We start from the raw sequence: 8,907 nt of genomic DNA, 5'->3' as shown, positions 1-8,907 counted from the left end.
GGGTTATCTGTCAAGTGTTGCCTGCGGGTGTGCCCGCTGGGAACTGGTACGCATTCCTGAGGAAAATTAGTGCAGGTCACAGTGGACTGCACCGTTCTTGCTGCCCAGGCAGGAAGGACTGCACTGATGCGGAAAGGAGTGACCTGTCCTGTACACCTGTCCTGTACCTGTTTCCCAAAACAACGGGCCTCATAACAACGGCTGTAGATTTCCCCACCTCTTGGGGAAAAAAGGGGGAGATGTGGAGATACAGCCAGAAAGCAGAAGCGAGAGCACTGCTAAACTCATGCCAGAAGTAGACACGCTAACGCTGCTAGGCCGCAAACCACGGCAGGCAGTACGGCCTATAAAAGGCATGCTTGGTATGTACCTGTGATAGTTAGTGCTAGCTTCTAGTTTTACAGTGTTACTACAAAACATATATATGGTCTTGGCCAGTTGCCCCTCGCTTCAGAAAAGGACTATAAAGGGACTTTCTGAGATAACTGAGACGAGATCTCCCCACAGAAAGAAGGCGAATCTATTGGCAGAAGACCACGAGGACTTCGTCTCATCCGTTGGTAGCTATCCCCGCCCCCTTCTTCCTCTCTACTCTTTACCTTGTTTTCTTTATCTTTCTCTCCTCTATTGCATTACCGTGTTGTGGGCACTTAATAAAGGTGCACTGTTTTGATTAGAACTGAAATCCCTTGTGTCCTTTTTCACTCTGAAATCTGTAAACGTACCATCACGACCCTCGCTTGTATTAGCGGATCGTGACATTAAACTGGCATCACGGACAGGATCTCTGACAGACAGAAGGGGTTGCAAGGTTGTGTGTATTTTGTAATAGGGGAAGGATGTTTCGCTCCAACTGCATCTAGCCCAACACCCCGAAAAGGGTAAGCAGTGTCTATAAAGCAAGGGGGGTGACTTGAATTTCCCGCAAACTGCACACGCCTAGGTGAAAAGCACCCCATACTCAGCTGAGGGCTCTGTCTTCAGATTTTTCACAAAAGATCTCTTAGTGTGTCCGTTTCCCACGCTTCACGTGTCGGAGGAAAATAACTTTAAGGGATGGGACTATGCAATTACACGAATTTATTGTTTAAAATAACAAACGCATCAGTCGAGGCGTGAGATTTTACAACACCTCCGAGTAATGGCGACTAGTCACAAGATTTAGGGTTACATTGTAATTTATAACTTTCTAATCCAATAGATACTTAAAATGACACTTTGTTTTAGATTAATGACCTATCACCTGTGGCACTTCTCACTGCAATGCAGCTGTGTCTTGACCAATAACTTCTCATGTCACGTACACACAGATGTCTCTCTTATACCATCTACATTCTTAACTTAAACAGTATAAAATCACACTATTATATTTTAAAACCCTTCACCAAAACACCCAGTGTACAATTTTACTTATAATGATAGGAACACAAGTTTGTAATCCTTTTGCTTAAAGTCCACAAATCTCTGTCAATTAAGCCAGACCTAGTCTCTTCCAGGGTTGTAAATCAAAGCCTCCTTTAATTGCAGGAGTTTCTACTCCTCTGTCTCCCACATTAGTGTAAAAGGGGGAACCCTTTTCGTGGGTGTGTGTGAATTTGGACTGCTTGGTGTAGTAAAGAGACAACCATAAGTAACTTAAGGAGTACCTCCCAGGCAGATTTTGGTCTCTTCACCCACCCAGGGAAGCAAAGGGAGACACAGCGAAGCTGTATGTGTCACAGTGTGTAATTAAGTTTTACCTCCCTGTAGTGGTTTTGATCCCTTCATAAAATGACTGAAAACCCTAGTGCAAAAGATAAAGCTGCATTTTATGCTCTGCTAGCAAAACATAATGCCCGGCCCTCTCCGGGAGGGGAAGAATGGGCTCAAAATAACTGGTTTAATTTGGAGAGTGTGACTGATAGAAAATGATCAGTACAACATGAGACAAAGCTTAAATTTGGCCAAAATAAAACCATAATCTGCTCTGGTTTAGGAGCATGCCTTACGGCAGCTATAGATCACCACTTTAAGTGGCGTAGTGAAGAGAAAGCAATCACAGATTCCCTTCAAAACCTAGTGGAAATTTTACAGAAACAATTAGATGAAGAAAGGAATGAAAATCATTTGCTGCGGGCTGCTTTAAAAGAGGAATATTTTAAGAATTCAAAGAATGCTGACTCACCAAAAGAGACAGAGGAAAAGGAAACTCCTCACATTAACCAAATATACCCCCAGAAAGAACTAGTGCTAGTGAAACATTGTGGGGAAAACTGCTGCCCTTGTATGAGGCCTCTAATTAAAACAGAATATAATTATATCAATGATGAAGACTTTGAACCGCATATCACCACTAAACAAATACCATACACTGCTACTGAATTGGCTAAGTTAAAAAAGGTGCATGGGTGGCTCTCCCACGAATCTGAGATGGAATATGTCTTCCGAGTGTTTCTCACCAGAGGAGACCAAATTCTATTAACTGAACAGGAGGCCAGTGGATATTGGGGACATGGAGTTTTCTTGACAACAGGAGACAAACGTAACACATGGTCCCTGACTCAGCGCGCAGCTTTCTGGGCCGGGGGACTCAATCCTTTAGAAAGGGGAGACCCTTTAGCTATAGTTGGTACCCCCGATCAACTTCTAGAAAGTGTCCACAAAGCCGCCTGTCTGCAAATGATCCATGAAAATAAATTAACTCCTGGATATGAATCCCTGATGCATTTACCTGTGAAACCTGAACTGATGACCCCTTTAATTTGAGACCTTCCAGAATCACTCAAACCTACAGCAATTGTCCTTCAAAAAACCGTAACGGCTGTAGGTCCTGTAGAGAGGTTGGATAGATTCCTTGGAAACCTGAGCAACCAAACTGGATCTACCAATCCTGGGTTTACTGCATATTCAAACCCCTCTCAGCCACCAAGTTCACAATTGAATTCACCTGCCGGTGATCACAAAGTTTGGACATGGAGTGAGGTTTCAGAAGATCTGATTAATTACAGTAGAAAATATGGAGCTATAAAAATTCCAGAGGAAAAATCGGAAAAAACAAAAGGTGTCAGGTACATTAGGGCTCCTCATAGCGAAAAACTAGAGAATGCAAAACAGATCTCTAACCATCAGCATTGGTGGTTATTAGGTATCAAAAAGGGGGTCCCCAGAGATGTGATGGATGGCTTAGCCCTTGATAAATTGAGGAAGGTAGTGTCTAACTGGCACTGCCGAAAACCCATTCTACCAAATCCGTCAGTTCAACCCAGTGCACACCTCCTCCCTCAGAATCTGGGCAGTGAGTCAAAGCCACTTCTCCCTCAAAGTCCGGCCAATGAGCCAAAACAGATTCTTCCTCAAAACCAGGGGAACTAGACCCTCCGTTTCTTGTAAGTGGGCAAAGAAATGGAGCATGGGTATACCTGAGAATGCTCACTAAAAATAAAACAGGAGATATAATGATCACAGCTATTACAGGTCCTAAACGGGCACCTGTAACTTTTCTGATTGACACTGGGGCACACATTTCTGCGCTGACAAAGAAAGATGCCCAGAGGTGTGGAATTGTTCCAACAAAGAACCAATATTTTGTTTTAAATGCCTTGGGAACAACAGAATCTAGGAATGTGGCCTTAGTCAAGCTCACTTTGCCTGGAGAGGAAAACCAACTCTCTATTAATATGGTGACTGGAGATATTCCAACCAATTTATTAGGGATGAATGCCCTTGCTAGGAGGCAGTGGGAGGACTCAGAGGGTCTTCTCTGGTCTTTTGGCGTGCCACGTTTTAACATCAGACTGCTCCAAGCTGCAGCCTCCCTACCATTCAGCAAAGTAACTAATGTGAAACAATACCCCCTTCCCCTGGGTGCCAAAGAGGGTATCAAGCCAGAGATACAGGAGCTGCGAGAACAGGGAGTAATAGTTAATACTCATTCTCCTTTCAATTCTCCAGTGTGGCCAGTGCGAAAGCCTAATGGGAAGTGGAGGCTGACAATAGATTTTCGCAGGCTGAATGCCAACACAGACCCTCTTACAGCAGCAGTCCCAAATCTAGCAGAATTAATAACATTGATTCAAGAAAAGGCTCATTTAATCATGGCAACTAGAGATGTCAGACATGTTTTTTATGATACCTTTACAGCCAGAAGATATGGACCGTTTTGCTTTCACATGGGAAGGACAGCAATACATTTTCACTAGGCTTCCCCAAGGGTAAACATTCCCCTACCCTGGCTCATCACTCTTTAGCCCAATAGTTAGAAAAAGTACCCAAAGCTCACAATGTGGCTGTTTATCAATACATTGATGATATCCTTGTGGGAGGAGATGAAATAGAAGAAGTAAGAGATACCCAACAGAAAATAAGACTTAGAAAGCCTTGATTTGCAAATTCCCTCAGAAAAAATCCAAAAGCCTTCACACGAAGTGAAATTTTTGGGAATTTGGTGGGAGGTATGACATGTATCCCACTTGATACTCTAACCTCTTTCAATCAGATTAAAATGCCTGAATCCAAAAAAGATCTCCAATATGCTTTAGGATTTTTAGTGTTCTGGAGAAAACACATCCCAGATTTTTCCATAATTGCCAGACCTCTTTATAACTTGTTGAGAAAAGGGATAAAATGGGAATGGATTGCTTCTCAAGAAGAAGCATTGCAATTGTCAGTTTTTGAAGCAACAGCTCACCAAGCCCTGGGCCCTATTCATCCTACAGATGCTTTTCAAGTGGAAAGGGGATTTGCCTCCTCAGGGTTGTCAGGACACATATGGCAGTGGGGTCCTGAGGGTCTGACAAAGCCTGTTGGTTTTACTCCCATGGCTTTAAAGACGCTGAGAAAAGGTACACTACCTGGGAAAAAGGATTATTTGTGGTTAGCTTAGCTCTCATAGAAGTGGAGAAGATTGCATGACAACAACCAATTGTTTTGAGAGGCCCTTTCAAAGTTATTAAGACAGTCTCTACTGGGACCCCCCCACCTGACGGGGTGGCCCAGAGGGCCTCAGTAAGGAAGTGGTATGCTCAGATTGAACATTATTGTAGCGTCTTCTTAATAACTGAAGGAGCTGTAAAAAATCTGGCAATGCAAGAAACTGAAAACTTGGGTAGCAGCCAAGACAAACCTGCCTCAGTCATTAAAGTAGCCCCTCCTTTTTCCCCCAAACACTCCACAAATTCTTGGTTTACAGATGCTTCTGCCAAGCAAGAAGGAAAGGTGTGGAAATATAAAGCTGTAGCCCTCCACACTTCCTCAGGTGAATGAATTATCACAGAGGGGGAAGTCAGTGCCCAAGTTGGCGAGCTGATAGCTGTTTGGAGTGTTTTCCAACATGAGGCACAGAATACTTCTCTTGTCTGTATCTACACAGATTCCTGTGCTGTGTTTAAGGGATGTACTGAATGGCTTCCTTTTTGGTAGTGTTGGAGAGGATGAAAGTTTGGTAAGAAAGTTTCACAGATATGTAGGCTTAGCAGAAAGATCTCTGAATGTAGAAACTGAGGATGAGATAGAAATGAAAGCAACTTTTGATACAGAGTAAAAGATGTTTTGCTGAAACACTGACCACTGAATAACTGAGAAGGCAAAGGTTGGAGATGAGTTGGAAGGAGATTTTTATGAATAGGACAAAGGTATGTGACTACAAACAAAGACATGTTTTTCACCAAGTAAATAAGTCTCAAGAAGAGCGTAAGTAAACAGAAAACATGTTTTTACCAAAAAGAGAGATATTGCAGGCAAACAAGAAATGTTGATGTAGGAAGAAGAATAGAGGTCTGAGAATTTTCCACTGTAAGCTTAAATTGTAACTTACTTACTCTTGTGATTGGATAATAATGACTATAATATGGTAATGGTAGTAGCTATGATAGGCTATAGGCAAATGTAAAGGTATTGCGTATGGTGCTTATTGGTTGTTACGTACTAAGATACTCTGCAAAGAAAAGTATAAGATGCTTCGTAACTTGAACAGAAAGCGGCTTCAGGTATGCCTACAAGCTGTAGCTGACACTGTAGGGCTGGCTCTGGATACCCACTCCCTGAAATGCTGTAACTTCGCCTATGCAATAAACAGCTTTCAAGAGAGCCGCCTGAAGTCCAGACATCCTTCGTGAAACCTTCTCCTATAGGTAGCAAAATGATTGGGAAGTTAACAGAATCCCAGTATGGCCAAAAGAAAAGTGGCAAGAAATTCTAAATATTTTAAGTCAAGGGAATTTTGCCGTGGGGTGGGTAGCCTCTCACCGGACAGATGGAAATCCAGCAGGAGAGTGGAACAATAAAGCTAATGAATTAGCAAGACTAAGTCCTGCAAAAAAAGATCAAATTACAGAGGACTGGGAGCACTTATTAGAATGGTTGCATGTAAAAAGACAACACACACAGGTGCAAAAGATTTGTACAAAGAAGCCCTTGCTTGTGGTTGGCCTCCTGACCAGAGGAATGTGTAAAACATGCATATCAGCCTGTGAACAATGCCGCAGACGGCTAGAAGGACACCCTTTGGAAGATGACCCTCTGCATTTAAGAAAGGGTAAAGGCTTATGGGACACGTGGCAGGTAGATTATATCAGCCCCTTTAAAAAGTCAGGAGGTAAACACTTTGTGCTGGTAGGAGTATATATCTGGGTTAGTCCAGGCCGATGCCTTTAAAAGAGCTACAGGAGATAATACTGTTAAAGCATTGCAGGGATGGTTTGGAACTTTCCCAAAACCACAAGAAATTCAATCTGATAATGGGTCTCACTTTACTGCCAAAGTTGTACAGGATTGGGCAAAAGGTGAAGGGACTAAATGGACTTTTCACATGCCTTACTACCCTCAAGCTAACGGGATTGTAGAAAGGACCAACGGTCTCTTGAAACAACTTTTGAAACCACAGGAGGGAAATTGGGATGTTCGGCTATGGGAAGCTGTGAAAGGTGTGAATGATAGATGGGGGGTAAACGGGTGTCCCAAAATCACTGTCTTTTTCCCAACAGCTCCAAGCATAATTCCCTCACTACAGGGACCAAATGATCCTAAGAATCCTGCACACTACCCTGGACAACCTGTTTTGGTAGATCTCCCTACCATAGGAGCAGTACCACTAGTGCTAAAACCCCCTCTGAATAAATATGCATGGGTAGCCTCTGATGCCCTAGGGATAGAGCATGGGATACATACACACTGGATAATTCCATCATTCTAATTTTCTGCCTTTTGGTGGCAGACTCTGTTGTGTTTACTTTTCCCAGAAGAACTCCGAGGGACATGAAGACCACATAAACCATGATAAGACTAGTGATACTTTTCTGCATCCTACCACAACACCAGGGCCAAAAACCAGCTGAGCGGCCATGGTCTGAAGCTACCATTAGGTACACTAGTGCTCTAGGATCCTATCCCAGAGATCATCGCCCAAACCTAGCCACTGTAGTACTGCACGGCTCTGAGGTATACCATCCAAGTGAATGGGTATGGCACTCGAAGGATTGGACTAGAACCCTAAATGGAACAATTGGTGAAGAAATTAAGGTAGGATGCAGAAAAGTAGAAGGATCTCTTTACAGGAAAGCTTCCACCATTGCAATCGCTGGAAATTTTCTAAAACCAGATGGGAAAAGTGATTTGCACCCCAACATTACAGCCAAACTGCCCAACAACAGAGTGGGTGTGTGACAAACAAACCCCCTTCCTCCTATGTTGTCGTCAGAAGAATGTCGGTAACTACACCTTAGACCCCAGTACCAACAATGTTGAAAACTGACTGCTGGTATAACTTTACTCTAACCAAACCAACCTATGTAACAGGCAATTGGCAAAATAACCCGGCAAATCAGCCAAGTCTGAAAGGTTTAACTCATAGATTCAAAATAAATGTCATAGCAAAGCCCATACCGAGTGCAGTAGTCACATACCATGGTATAAGCAGCCCCCTTGTGTTAGATGACAAGAATAATGTTTTTCCTCCCTCTATGGTAACCCGAGGTGACTATGTTACAATACGATGTAGATTAATTGCTGAATTTTTTACCAAACCTATACACAGTTATAGCATTGGACCTCACGGCCGTGTTTTGTTTTGTGAAATTCAAAGTCAAGATTGTTGGCTAAACTTAATTATTGTACAATTTTCCCATAAAATCATGTGTGGTAAAAACAATACAAAATACTGGGGGGAACTCGAAGTCGGTGTTATTCCGAAGTACTAATGAATAAATTGGCTGCCACAAGTAGAGATTTGACTAAATTACAACAACCACTGCAGTCGTCCTTATTAGCCTTGGGAACCCATCAGTGGTTGTTATCAAACATATTACCAAATTGGGAAAAGGTAAATGTGAATGACCACAAATTGATAATTGACACGCTCGGTGCTACACAAAACAACATTTCTTTGGCTCTCAGCTGCGTCCAGGCTCAATTGTGGATGCAGTCAGTTGCTGCCTTAATTATAAGAGAAAGTGAAGAAGGCACTTTTCCTACTGAAATTCGGAGAATCATCTGAGACAGTCCTACTGATTTTGAAAGAGAATTCCAATCCTGGTGGAACTTAGTGAATTTTACCTACAATCCCATCACAAACACAGCCACAGCCTTTGTACTAACCATACGTAATGCTTCAGTGCATTCGATATTCCCTATCATTGCATTAGGGCTGAACCATGATGGAGCTGTTCTCTATCCTTTCAAGCATAGAGAATGGGCCCGTCAAATTGGTAACAAGTGGCAAACTGTTAATTTGGAAACCTGTATTGTCCAAGACCATCAAGGGTTTTTCTGTGAAAGTAATGCAATTAGAGCGCAAGACGTTTGTTTAGACACAGAACAAAATATCTGTCATTTTGAAATTCATCCTAACAAGATTCCTGAAACAGTGCTTGTGTATATAGGCAGTGGATGTGCATGCTTAAGAACTGCTTGTGATAAGGTATTTATAGAAAATTT

This window comes from Corvus moneduloides, chromosome 6 (genome assembly GCF_009650955.1).
Source record: "Corvus moneduloides isolate bCorMon1 chromosome 6, bCorMon1.pri, whole genome shotgun sequence".
NCBI classification, from domain to species: domain Eukaryota; kingdom Metazoa; phylum Chordata; class Aves; order Passeriformes; family Corvidae; genus Corvus; species Corvus moneduloides.
This window is presented reverse-complemented; position numbering follows the sequence as displayed.